Source organism: Zootoca vivipara, chromosome Z (assembly GCF_963506605.1).
Source record: "Zootoca vivipara chromosome Z, rZooViv1.1, whole genome shotgun sequence".
In the NCBI taxonomy this organism is placed as follows: Eukaryota; Metazoa; Chordata; class Lepidosauria; order Squamata; family Lacertidae; genus Zootoca; species Zootoca vivipara.
Genome location: NC_083294.1, coordinates 12773589 through 12787745, shown reverse-complemented (window position 1 = coordinate 12787745; position 14157 = coordinate 12773589). Strand labels below are relative to the sequence as shown.

General features: G+C 43.1%; 1 protein-coding gene across 10 annotated transcripts in view; it reads left to right on the top strand.

Annotated features, from left to right (window-relative positions):
• RAPGEF1 (Rap guanine nucleotide exchange factor 1) overlaps positions 1 to 14157 on the top strand; it is a 104689-nt gene that overhangs the window by 13552 nt on the left and 76980 nt on the right. Inside the window, exon 2 of one of the 10 annotated variants that reach the window (XM_060270338.1) lies at positions 1213 to 1383. The exons of 8 other annotated variants lie outside the window; for them this stretch is intronic. The gene's annotated coding sequence lies outside the window, so the exon portion shown is untranslated. Of the gene's footprint in view, positions 1 to 160; positions 1384 to 14157 lie in introns of all 10 variants that reach the window. One more of the 10 variants, XM_060270337.1, reaches the window with a different exon arrangement.

Below are 14157 nucleotides of genomic sequence, written 5' to 3'. Positions count from 1 at the left end.
TTCCCAGCCTTATTCGGGGGGGTTGTTTAGCCGCACGACACCCCCCTCTCTTCCAGCTAGAAAGTCGGGAGTTACGGAGCTCCCGTTTCAACCAGCTAGCGCTCCGCGGTCCGAACCGGAAGTCGCTGTCCGTGCCTTTTCTTATTCCCAAGTAGAACAGGTAATGTTTTTTTTGGTTGAACTCCTTGCTGCATTATTAAATGCTACTCCGCTGTGTCCTAAATAATGTCAGCCATTCAGGATATATAGGTGAAACTCGGAAAATTAGAATATCGTTGAAAGTGCATTTATTTCAGTAATGTAACTTATTCTTTTTTTATTTTTATTTTAATTTTTGCAAATGCTTTCTTTTGGAAATTCCACAGTAATAAAACAAATAGTTACAATAATACAAAAATAAACATCGCTATTACATTTCATTCATTCCATTCCATTTATAATTGACCCACGTAACGACAAATAATTACAGTTACAACAAATAAAGGCTTGACATCTCTTGCTTTGCATGCCATGCCTCTATCTCATATATTGGTTTCACCTTTTAAGTTGCATTACTGAAATAAATGCACTTTTCGACGATATTCTAATTTTCCGAGTTTCACCTGTATTCAGGGGCTCATTTAGATCAGGAGTGGGCACCCTACAGCCCATGGGGAAGGTGATCCCTGCAGAAAGTAACATTGCCAGCCCTGAACTTGGAGGTTTGCTTAGCATGAGGCCAGTAAAGCTCCTTATGCTGCAGTTCGCAAGTGTCTGATAACCAACCAGCTGTTAAGTGCTTTGGGAAGCACTACAGTGCACAAAGTACTTTTGACAAGGGTGGTTGTGGGGGGGGGGCAATCATAATGATGTCAGGTGATTGACAGGTGAGTTGTCCCCTTCACCTGTAAACATTGATGGGGAGGTTCGTGGGGGGGGGAGCCTGGGCAGGAAAAAGAGTCTGGAGGGAGGGAACCTGAATCAGGTGGGATGATGGAAGCAGCAAAAGCTCAGTTTCGACCTCTCTCAAAGAGCAACCTATTCCTCCAATAGCAGGAAGAGGGGAGTGAGAGAGAAAAGGAGTAGCTGAAAAAGAAAAAGGGGTGGCATGCAGTCTGAGGGCATGCAGGTCTCAACAGAAAAGGGTTCCTCACCCTGACTCGACTTCTGTTTTATTTTGAAATACTGCTTTCTTCTTCACTAGCTTTCTCTTTCTTCTCATCTTCCCTTTAGACTTGCTCACTTTCTGTCTCCACCTCCTCTTCTCCTTCTGTTTCCTCTTCCTTGATGAGTTGCAACTCAGTGTGCCAGTGGGACGCCATGGAATGCATTCAGGTGATGCGGAGGTTCTCACTGTGGCGTTCGACCTGTGATGGCACACTGACACATGCCCTGCATCTGATGGTGAGGCCTGCATGTGTGAACATGAGACAAGGGCTTGCCCAAGGACATCCAGTGAGCTTTTGTGGATGAGTAGGGAGCCTGAACTGTGTCCAAGCTGTAAAATATCAACGTGTTGTGCCTTGAATAGTGTTGTGAAATGATTGTTTTCTCCCAATTTACTTAGTTTATGGCCTTTCATTTCTAGACTACCTTTCATGTATATAAATCAGGGTGGTGTGCAAACACTCATATAAAATTCAACAGCACATAAACACAACTGAAAAGAAAATCAAATGACAGTGTATTGCATAATTCTTTAAAAACTGGCAGTCATACAGCCTTTTCTTCCTACTTATCATCTCAAAAGACTGAATGGAAAAATACGCCTTCACATGGCAGTGAAATATTAATATGGAGTGGAGCAGTCTTATGTGGTGGAAGTTCCACAGTTGGGGTGCTGCTACAGTGAAGGCCCTGCCCCTACATCACCGCATGGTGAACTGCTTCTCTTGGGAGTGCCACCCCCTACCGATGTCACGGCATGAGTTGGTCCTGAGCCATTCAGAGCTTTATACACCAGCTGTTGGCACCTTAAATTGGTGATAGTCCATATAGCCATAAACCTGCCTATGTCTTAAGATGGAGGTTTTGCTCAGTGGAACTGTGGCCATTAAGATGCACAGCAGGTGGAGCATAGGAAACAGGGCCTCTTCTGTAGTGGTGCCTAAAACATGAGAATCCCTTTCAGGATAGATCCATCCAGTTATGTCTTTTTGCTCACAGTTTGAAGGGCTAGGCAAGGCTCATTTCTTCCAGCAGGCTTACTTTCTGATCTTCTGAAGTCACTGTCCTGGTTGCTACCTCTGCAATTTTGTTTTTGTGCATTTTAAACTTTTTGTAAATGCCACATAAGAACAGCTTGCTGGATCAGGGCAGTGGCCCATCTAGTCCAGCTTCATATTCTCACTAGCTAGATGCATTTTATCTCTCCTGAATCTTCCTGCATTCAGTGTCATTGGATGGTCCTTGAGTCCTAGTATTATAAGAGAGGGATGAAATCTTTTCTGTATCCATTTTCTCATTCCTCATAACACGCCTTTCTAAACTCAAAAGCCCCAGATGTCATGGCCATTCCTTGTGGAGTTTGTTAGTTGCTTGGAAACTTGACACTGATACGCAGGGGTTCAAATGCCTTGAAATGCTGAAATAAATAGGAAGCCATTTTGCCTCCTGCCCTCCACTCTCCCCCCAGCTTTTGTACTGCAATTTATTTCCCAAAAGATATTTTTATTTTATTGGGGATTGGGCAGGCGAGGGCCCAAGCAGTTTGTCTTACAGATGACAACTGTGTTGAAAATATATGACTAGCTGTGGCTGCATTTGAATATTCTTATCTTCCCTTGATTTGCATATTCATATCTTCGTTTAATTTGTGCTACTGCTTTGATAAGCTGTGCAGGTTGGCATTAAGAAGTGGAACATAGGGTCTTCCAGACATGTTTTGGATTGGCTATACTCAGCTGTGAAGGAGCTTTGGTGGGGTTGATGTGTTCAAGACCACAAGGGGCAGCCCCCCCCCCTTTGTTCCCAAAGCACATCTAGTGTCTATTGTGCCTTACAATTCTTATTGCTCCTCCTGCCTTAGATCATAGGGCTGATACAGCTCTAGCACTTGTCTTTCTTGGTGCAAAATGTCACTGGACCAGGGATGATCGGAATTGTTGCTCATGATCCTAGCAGGTGGAGACATTGTGAGCGTGACCTTTTGTTTTCAGAGTGCTGTACTGTCATGGGGAATAGAGGGTTTGGTCTGGGTAGACCTTTATTCTTCTAAGAAGGAGCTTTTGGCTTCTATCCACATGGTCCCCTTCCTAAGATAAGGATTGCAGTGTTCTTGGTGTGCTTGGGGTGGGTGAATGCATAAGCAGAACTGGAACTGATAGCTCACTTGAGTTGGGGTGCCCTCCCCTTCCCAGATGTGGAGGGAGAAACTTATCTAGGATGCATTGCTAGTCAGCTTCGTTAGGGAAAGGGCCTTAGCTGTGTGAACATCTGCCTTGTATGCAGGTAGCCTCAGGGTCTTTTTTTTTTTGAAAAATAATTTTTGTTGAAATTTACATTATTATTCTTTTATCACAATCACATCATAAAATAATAACAAATTGAATCCCCCCATGACTTCCCTCAACTTCCCCTTCTGGTTTTTTTTACATATAAACTTGTCTGCTTACAATACTATACTTCAATATTATATTCTTAAATTGAATGTTGTTATATTCTTATCATTTTAACCTCATCTTTATAGCTTCTATGTTTATATTATTAATTGTAAGTGTTTACTCAAACCCTGCTAAAGAGTTACATTGATTCTGTAAATACAGCATAAATGGTTCCCAATCTTCTTTAAAATCTCTATTGTCTTTGTCTTGGAGTCTTTCAGTTAGCTTTGCCGTTTCAGCATATTCCACCAGTTTTTCTTGCCATTGTTCTTTGGTTGGTATTTCATCGCTTCTCCATCTTAGCCGCTGTTGTAGCGTACATGAACAGTTTTTTCTTCTCTTTTGGCATATCTTGACCTGAAATGCCTAATAAAAAAGCTTCTGGTCTTTTAACAATAGTTATCTTTTTTTAAAAAAAAATTTAATTCATTATAAATCTTTTCCCAGTATGTTTTAATTATTTTAAAAATCCACCACATATGAAAGAATGTGCCTTCTTTTTCTTTACACTTCCAACACTTATTGGAGCCTGTTCTATACATTTTTGCCATTTTAGCAGATGTAATATACCAGGCACCCCCAGACTGCGGTCCTCCAGATGTTTTGGGCTACAACTCCCATGATCCCTAGCTAACAGGACCAGTGGTCGGGGAAGTTGGGAATCCAGATGTTTTGGCCTACAACTCCCATGACCCCTAGCTAACAGGACCAGTGGTCGGGGAAGTTGGGAATTGTAGTCCAAAACATCTGGAGGGCCGAAGTTTCGGGATGCCTGTAACATACCATCAATACATCATCTTCATGTAATTCTCTCCTAATAATATACAATTGGTAAATTTTAAATTTACTTTCCATAGTTTTTCCCAGTCTTCCATTTGAATATTATGTCCTACAGGCAGCCTCAGGTTCGGTCCCCATTGGCATCTCTAGGTAGGGCTGGGAAAGACTCCTTGCCTGAAACCCTGGGGAGCTGCTGCCAGCCAGTGCAGACAATATTGTGTTAGATGAACCTGTGTTCTTATTTAATTCAGCCCTATATTCAGAACCTCAAGGACTAGACTTTTACTTTACTTTTCAGGGAAAGGCCATTGCGCAGTGGTAGAGAAACTGTTTTGCATGCAAAATGTCCCAGGTTCAACCCCTCCAGGTTTGGCTGGAAAAGACTCCTTGCCTGAAACGTGGAGAGCTGCAACCAGTCATTGTAGACAATACTGAGCTACGGTAGATAGACTGAGGGGCTGGCTCTTTATCAGGCAACTTCCTCTATTGAGCACCCCTAATTCATGCTTGTCACCCATAGTGAGTAAGAATTGCCTTCAAGGGACCAGAACAGGAAGTTATTCTGCAATGGTTTCGCCTTCCCTTTCAAGCTGCTGATTTGCCACAAATACATTCTATAGATAGATACGTCTGAGAAGCAGTCATTTTTGTGGACATTTGCAAAACTATACTGTTCATTTATTTATAGCCGTTATATTTCGAAACAGAGCTTTGTAGCCACGAGGACTTAGAAATTAAAGTTTGGCCTCCCAGAGTTTCTCTTCCTTGGTTCAGAAGAGTGAATGGGTGAGGGATGGGTTTTGTGGGCCTGCAGTGGAGACATGTCAAGAACACTTAAGTACCAGATCACCTCACCTGACACTGCATCTTGAACCATTGTCGTTTAACAGCTTTGATCCCAAGATGTCCCCAAACGTATGCAAGTTTAATTGACCTCAGAAACCAGGGTTCTTTTCTTTTTCTTTTTTAGAGAGAGATTACATAAGTACCACTAGCTATTGCATGTTTTAGCGGGTCTTATTTTCCACCTCTCTGAAAAATGCATGGTTCAGAGTCTGCATTGCCAGTTGTCTGACATTAGAAGCAGCTGTAAGATGAATTATTCATCTGTGATGGTAACTTCCAGTAGCTGGGGGATACCTGTGGAGAGACTTGAAATGACTTGGCCTGAATGTTCAGGGACTTAGTGCCCAGGCACACGGAGTTGCTTGGCGCCACGCAGTTAACAGCACCCTCTAAATAATTGGGAAAGTGGGGCAGAAAGTACTAACAGCCTGGCCTTCCTAGAAGTTGGGCTCATCAGACTTCTTTTTACAGATGAGAAACTGAAACTTGAGGGGCAATGTTTAATTTGTTCCTTGTTTCCAAATGTGCGGCGCATAATAAAAAATGTCCAGCTAACTGTGAAGGGTGTGTGCGTGGGTGTGTAGACAGTAATTCTTCTTAATACCAGTTGCTAGAAACCACAGGAGAGAAGAGGGTCTTATGCTGGGGTCCTCCTTGTGTTTTTTCCTGCAGGCATCTGGTTGGCCACTGTGAGAACAGGATACTGTACTAGAAGGACCGTTGGCCTGATCCAGCAGGGCTCTTCTTACATTCTTACGTTTTAGAGACCCACACACCCTTTTACCTCTAATTGTTGTCCCAGAAGTCTGATCTCCCAATTTGCATAGAAGGAGCCTCTTCTCCCTTGCTCCTCTTATTTTGGAAACACCACCAAAAATCTTAGTCTTGAAGTCCTGAAGAATTCCTGGAATTTGGTTGGGGGGGGGATTGCGGGAAAGGAGGAGAGTTCAGATTCTTCCACAGCAACCAAATTCCATACATGTTTAGAAACCACCCAACTGTTGAGCTTCCAGTGAGACAAACAAACATTCTTAGAGCAGCCGGATTGTGTTAAGTGATTTTGTTTGGAAACTCATCAGTTTGACTTAGAAAAAGAATTGTTTGGAAACATTCTGCAATCTTAAAATAAAGCTGTCAGGAATGGAAACCAGGAAACAGATCAGCACTTTGTGTTTACAAGGAGTGCTTTGGAAATAAACCGTGTTGAGGACAGATCATTTGATCTGAATAGGTGGAAGACATTGTAGGCATTTTACCAATCAGTTCTGGCCTGGCATTCCTGTCACCTTTTGGGAAGACGCACACCACTCTCTTGGGTCTGAAAGGTAGGGATGGATGGGTCTTGATCTGGTCCCTGCTCCTTGAATATGAGTCAACTGGCTGGCTGTTCTGTCCCAGCTATCAGTAGCATTCCAGGATTCTCCTCATGCTTCAGAGTAATGTAGGAACTTCATATGATCATACAGGAAGAACTATGCTAGTGTCAATTCTGTGTCTGGGATTTCCCCTCCCAGTCGCTTTTCCTTTTGTGTCATGTCTTTTAGATTCTAAACCTGGGGGCAAGGACTGTTTTATCACTGACATTTGTAAACTGCTTTAGGACCTCCCCCCCCCTTTTTATTTTTGCTAGGCAGCTAGAGGAATGAACTAAACATGCTTTAAATAAAATAGGTCTTCCTTACCCTGATCCATTATCTGATTTTTATTTGTTTATTCTGACTAGTTCAAGTGGTTCATCCCCTTTTAACTGCACCTTGAGTAAGATTTAGTAATGCCATCAACCGTGGGTGGTGGGTAGTAAATAAAACTGCTTCCAAGACTGGCTCTGGCCCTCAGGCTACCAGTTTAACTGTTCCTGCTGTTAATTGAAATGGGCGGAGGCAGGGAAGCTTCTAAAGCACAATAATAGACACATATTTGCATGCTTTCTCTACTCAGTATTTTTTTCTCCCAGGAGAGAAGTTTGGGAGACAGCTCAAAAAGGGCGGTGGCGTGGGTGATAATTGTCCCTCAGGGCTACGCTTCCTTGCCAGTGCAGGGGCAATTAGACCATTGTAAACAAGTTGATTTAGCAATGTACTCATCTGTCTAAACTGGAGCAGAGCATGACATCATTCTCGTTCTCTCTTTCTTTGACTTGCATTAGGCTGCCATTCTTGGCAGAGTGTTTGTGAAGGAGTTTGCTGCTCAAGTGGAGCAACGTGCTTAAGACTAGATTGGTGTGGGGCAAGCAGGGTGATGGCATATGATGTCCCCAGTTCTGGGTGAATTACAACTCCCATCATCCACAGCCAGCTTAGCCCAGTGTTCAAGAATGGTGGGAGTTGTAGTCCACCCACATCTGGGGACCCACAGTTGAATAACGCTAGGTATGTAATATGATATGTTTTCCACCTGGTTTCCAAGGTAGCTAAAGATTTTATTTATTCATTCATTCATTCATTCATTTCATTTATGAATCACTTCCCGTACAACATCCCCAAGCCCTTGATAATAAAAACACCCACAAACAAGGATAAGATTCTGCACTTAAATTGCTTTTTTTTTAAATTGAAGGCCCTTCAGTGCCCTTTTAATTCCTTGTTCTCCTTTAATGACTGAGAGAAGCAAAAGAGATTACATGTATGTAGACGAAATGAATTTGTATCATTTATACTACCAGCAGCAAAAAATAAAATAGATAAATAAAAATTACTTTGTTCTTTACAGCAGGGAGTACATGCATCTCTGACCACAAGTGTGTTGTTGAAATGCTATGGTACGTAGTTAGCCCCTGCCTTTAAGAGAAACTCATATTTTTGTCTGAGAGGGACAGTACACTTTGCTTGCCTGGAGCCCTCCTGCAGCTTTGCACCACTAAGGAAATAGTGAACAGTGACAATGGATGGCTGACTACACCATCAAAGCAATGAAATACAGTAAAACAAACCTCTGCTCAATCATCAGTGCTTGTGCTTAACTGGAAAAATATGGAGGAATCTAAAGCATTCAGCTTTACAGATGTGTTGAACCAGTTAAATCCAGAGCGTTCCCTTGAATGCAACCCTTGAGCAGCTGAGGAATCTCTTGGAAAGCTGACACCTTTGGTGAGTGAAGGGTGTGCCTCTAGCTAAGATGTTTGGGGAAAGCAGCAGCCTGGGATGCCTTTGGCAGCCTCAGTGGGAAGCTGAGGCAACCTTATTGGACCCTTATTTTAATCCCACAAACTGGCAGCTGTTGCAGACCCCACTCCCTCCCATCTGAAGCCAACAAACGTCTTAAGTTCTGTACATGTGCATAAAAGCCTTGATGAGTAATTTGAGTATGACTTTGCAAAGAGCTGTAACTCAATGGTAGAGCATCCAGGTTCACTCCCTGGCATCTCCAGGCAGGGCTGGGAATGTCCTCTGACTGCTATCCTGGAGAAGCCTCTATAGGTTATATTTTATCTGCACCCTTTGAATGAATTTCAGGAATCAAAAAGTCATATTGAAAAATACGACTTTCGAGCTATCTGGCCCCAAAATGACAACTAGGCATTTCGTTTTGGTGACTGTAACCCTGATTCAAGGAGCCATTTGGTGCCTAGCTTATACATCTGATTTTCAAACACTGGGCTCACCTCAAAAAAAGGGTATTATAGAAAGAGCTGGAACAAGAAGTTCAGAAGAGGGCATCCGAAACAAACAAGTGACACCGCTGTGAAGAAAGGTTGCAGTGTTTGGGACTTGCAGATTTAGAGAAAAGGAGAGTAAGAGGTGCCATGATAAAAATTTATAAAAATTATGAATTGCCTGGAGACAGTGGATAGGGAAAAGCTTCTCCCTCTCCCTCTCCGCCTCTCCCTCTCCCCAGCAGAACTAATGGACATTCAGTGAAGCTGAATGTAGCTGTCTTAGGTGCTGGCTCCTCCTTCAGTGGGAGGAGGATCTTCATTTAAAGGGGCCGAGCCCGCTTTGTTGTTGTTGTTTAGTCGTTTAGTTGTGTCCGACTCTTTGTGACCCCATGGACCATAGCACACCCGCTTTAGCAGTTGTTTTCTGATGGGGATTTAGGTTTCCCTAGAGGGCTTCTGAGCTAGAAACACAACATCATTGGGTCAAATTGATACTGCCATAATGGGCTTCTTTTACTTAAGTGTTTCTGCTTGCTTATATACCAATGAGGGCAATTCTTTCTCCTGCTCCACATCCCCAGACTAATCTCCTGGAGAAAAAGAGCCTGAAGGTCAGGGTTCCACCCTTGATAAGCTTGCATCAAAAGGTTTGTTTAGGGAGTGAATGAGGTCAGAGCATGGAATAATGCATCCTTTGAGCTCAGGAGTTGTTACTAAAATAAAATAAAAAGGCAGGAATGGGGAAACTGTGGCCTTCCAGCTATTGTTAGATTCCACCTCTCACCATCCCTTACCATCAGCCTTACTGACTGGGGCTAATGAGAGGGGAGTTCATTGTCATCTGCAGGGCCATGAGTTCCATATCCCTGTATAATGGGAATGCATTTCTCATGATGCACTAGCTTCCCTTGGTGCATCATTTGGGAATCAATGTCTCTTCCTCATCACAGCACACAGATGTGCAGGGCAAGACGTGAGGACTGGTTGGTCTGCCAAACTGGTGCTCTTCAGCATGGCTGTGTCACCTGAGGCTGATGGGAGTTGTTGTCCCAAACATCTGGAGGGCACCAGGCTGCTGGTGGCTGTCTGGTTCAGGACTGGTAGTGTTTGTGAAGGCAACTTTTCAGTGTCGTCTCTGAGTGGCATTGAGGATGCTTTTGTGCCACAGCTTGACTCTCGTGTCACAACACTTGGAGCACTCTCTCCATGGCGAGTTGTGAGGCTGTTCTTTTTATAATAATAATAATAATAATAATAATAATAATAATAATGCCTCTCTTGTCATTTCAGTTGATTCAACAGATGTCATTTAATGTCATAATGTTTGTCCTGATAACTCTGTGAAACTGTGGCTGCATTGTGAGTGGGTCTGGGTTTTACAAGGAGTCCTTTGTGTGCTGTGTCTCGACTTGGATACCCAGACTGCGGAAGAGATTGAGTTTTGGGCCAAGCCATCCTTGCTCAATCCTTTTAGCCATCTGCATCTGTGGACATTCTGGGAGCTTGTGTTGCCAAAGGCGGTCAGTGGTTCAGCAAGAGGCTGTGGATTTTCCATCCTGAGCTGAAAGGGCACAGCTTGATTAGCAAACATTTTTGTATGTACATGTCATGGGTGATGGATGTGTTTTCTGTTAAAAATACGACCAATGGTCACCAAAACTATGCTTCAAGCAGCCTTGCAGGAGTCCCTTGGAGTCATTGTCAGGCTTTTGAGCTGTTGCCCAATGAGGCATTAAGTGATATTGGACAGGCTTCTTCGCAAGACAGGTTAAGAACGTAAGAAGAGTCCTACTGCATCAGGCCAAAAGTCCATAAGAACATAGCATAAGAGAAGTTGTCAGGGTCAGGCTAATGGACCCTTTAGCCCAGCATCTTGGTCTCACAGTGGCCAACTGGGTGCCTCAAGGGGAAGCCCACAAGCAGGACCTGATTTCAAGAGCTTTCTTCCCACTTGTGATTTCCAGCAACTTGTATTCAATTTAGAACATAGCCATCATGGCTAGTAGACATTGATACCGTAGCCTTCTTCCTCCATGATCTAATCCACTTTTAAAGCCATCCAAATTTCTGGCTGTCGCATCTTGTGGGAGTGAGTTTCATAGTTTAGCTATGTGCTGTGTGAAAGTATTTATTTCAGTAGCCATGAATCTTCCCCTATTCAGTTTCATTGGGTGATCTTGATTTCTAGTATTATAAGCTGAAGCTGGAGGGAACTGGCAGGATCCTTGCAGTTGCACTGGACTCAGCGTAATAGGGTGTGGGTGGGTGTCCTGTCCAACTCCAAGCAGGGAACTGTAGTTATAGGATCATAGAATTGTAGAGTTAGAAAGGACACTGGGGGTCAACGAGTCCAACCCTCTGCATTGCAGGAATCTCAACTAAAAAGCATCAATGACAGATGACCATACAACCTCTGCTTAAAAACCTCCAAGGAAGAAGAGTCCCCAAGGGAGACCATTGAACTGTTGAACACCTATTACTGTCAGAAAGCTCTTCCTGATGTTTAGTTAGAATCTCCTTTCTTATGACTTGAATCCATTGGTTTGGGTCCTACCCTCCAGAGCAGGAGAAATTAAGCTTGTTCCATTTTCCATGTGACAGCCCTTGATATACAGTATTTGATGATGGTGATCACATCTCCTCTCAATCTCCTCTTTTCCAGACTAAACATACCCAGCTCCTTCAACCGTTCCAGACATAAACCTTGGTTTCCTTGATCATCTTGGTTGCCCTCCTCTGCACACATTCCAGCTTGTCCATTGTTGTTCATAGAATTTTCCCAAAGTCCTTTTCCCATCTAGTTATCAGTGTAGTAAGTGGGGGAAAGCACAGGAAGACTGTGAAGGTTATTGCTGGTGAAGAGGGAGCCTCCCTATATGGGAAACTCCCACCAAGGTTTTCATTGTAAAAGAGGAGTGCCTTCCTCCTGAACCCCATCAGACAAGGAAGATAGACTCATGCCTGGAAACAAAACACCTGGAGGGCACCACCTTATAGAAGGCAAATGCATAAAGTGTCACAGGTGACCAGGCAAGTGGCCTAAATGCAAGCCTACTCAAGCTATGGTAAATAACAGTTTCAAATTGAATCTGTTGCCAGTGAGGAACAGAGGGCTCCAGTGGTGCTGACTTGAGTGCCCTTGTGCACATGCCACACTGCATTGTGAAGACGTCGCAGTGACATGATGTCATGGCCCTATTAGAGGCCTTGCGGCAGAGGTGCAGACCTAGGCTCAGTTGCCACTAGAGCGTCTGAGTGCCAAAGGTAAGGCGGTGATGCGCTGGGGGGGGCGCAAGCTGGGCAGCAGCAGGGGGGACAACAAAAAATTGTAGGTTGTCCCCAAGGAGCCCTGGAGTTGGCGCCAGTGGAGGGCTTATATTACCTTATGCTACATCAGACCATAGGTCCATGTACCCCAGAATTGTCAACATTGGCTGGCATCATTTCTCCAAAATAAAAAAAAATTCCTTCAGTAGCACCAGAAATGTGCATGCACACGAAAGCTCATACCAAAATATAAACTTAGTTGGTCTTTAAGGTGCTACTGAAGGAATTGTTTTTATTTTGCTTCGACTCAGACCAACACGGCTACCTACCTGTAATCATTTCTCCAGGATTTCATGTGTGTGGATATGTTTCTTTCTCAGCTCTGCCTGAAGATGCTGGGTGTGGAACTTGGGATCCTGTGTTTGCAAAGTATGTCCTGTGCTGCTTGAGCTCTGTCTGCTCTGTAAAATTTGCTAAGACTAATGTCTTTGCTAAGAGAGTGGAGGAATTTTCTTGTGTGAATTTTGAACAGTGGAGAAGGAAACTGTTTTGTTTTCGGTTTTGTTTTTTTGCCATCTGGAGTGTGTGTGTGTTTCTGAGATATTCTTATGATGGAAACAATATCGGTCACACTCAAGGGACTTTCGGATGTCTTCTTACCCTGGGAAACCTGTCTAAAACATTTTCCCTTTCAGCTCTCTTCCTTTTCTCCAGTTGTATAGAGGGTGTAACTGTTTCCTCGAAGGGAGCGCTGATGGCAGGAAGCCAGGGTTGCAAGAAAACGCACACAAACCCAATCTAGGATCTGGATTGTTTTAAGGGGGGAAGGTTTTGACTTCCCCCTTTGCGTTCTAATACATTGATTTACATTTAAGCAAGGAAGTTGCATGTTGATTCTGACCCTTGCCAGAGCAGCTGTTCCTTATGAGTAAGCCACATGAAGCAGGAGGGATGGATGTGTGGATAAATCTCGGGAAATCCTCAGCATCAATAGGAAGTGGTTACCGCCTTCACTGGCTGGCAGCAAAACACAACAGCTGCATCTCTCCTCCCCTCTTCTCTTCTTTCTCTCTCTCTCTCTTCTAGATTATCGTGTAGATTAGAGAATAAATGTGGAGAATCTCTTTAGAATAAGCAGTGCTAAGTACCCTGTTTCTCCAAAAATAAGACGTAGCCATAGCAGGATTTTTAAGCATTCAAGGAATATAAACCATACCCCGAAAATAAGACATAGTTATAGTCAGTTTAACCTTGTTAAACTGTACCATACTTAATAATAAAAAGACATCCCCTGAAAATAAGCCATAGTGGTGTTTTTTTATAGGAAAAATAAATATAAGTTGTGTCTTATTTTTGGAGAAACACAGAACTCTTGTACTAGCACTTTCCTGATCAGTTATCCCTTCTATCTTCTGTGTGTTCTAACCATTTACACCTGATTTTCCTTTTTTAAATTGTAAATGGAATGGGGGGGCACTCTCCAACTTGGTTTTGGTCTCTTCTGAGTAGCGCCTTGGCCTGACAAACCCAGATGACACAGCAGTTTATCACTGATTTTAATTATTTTTAACTGTTTTAAATAGATGTTTTAGCTGTTCTTTTGTAACTGATGAAGGGTTTGTTTGTTTTACAGTCAAGTGGTATATAATTTTTGTGAAATAAATAAATAAATTATTAAGTAAGGTGGCTTGCAGCATTAAAAATAATAGCATAATTATTTTGAATACATAAAACGTATGACAGATTTTAAATACTGCAATCATTTTAGCAAAGGAAGAAAGTATTACTTGCCTGAGCAACTGAAATGAGATTTGAATTCAAAGCTTTCCAGCTCACACTAGGTGTTGGTGTTTCTGGTGATGGGAAGGACCATAGAACATCAGCTTTGGATGCAGAAGGTTCAAGGTTCAGTACCCAACACTTTTGGGTAGGATTAAGACAGACTCCTCTGTGAAACCCTGTAGAGCTGCTGCAAGTCAGTGCAGATAATACTGAACTAGGTGGTCCAATAGTCTCATTCTGTGAATCACCCACTCCATCTAGGGGAAGGTCTGCAACTTAGTGGTAGATCATCTGCCTTTCATGCAG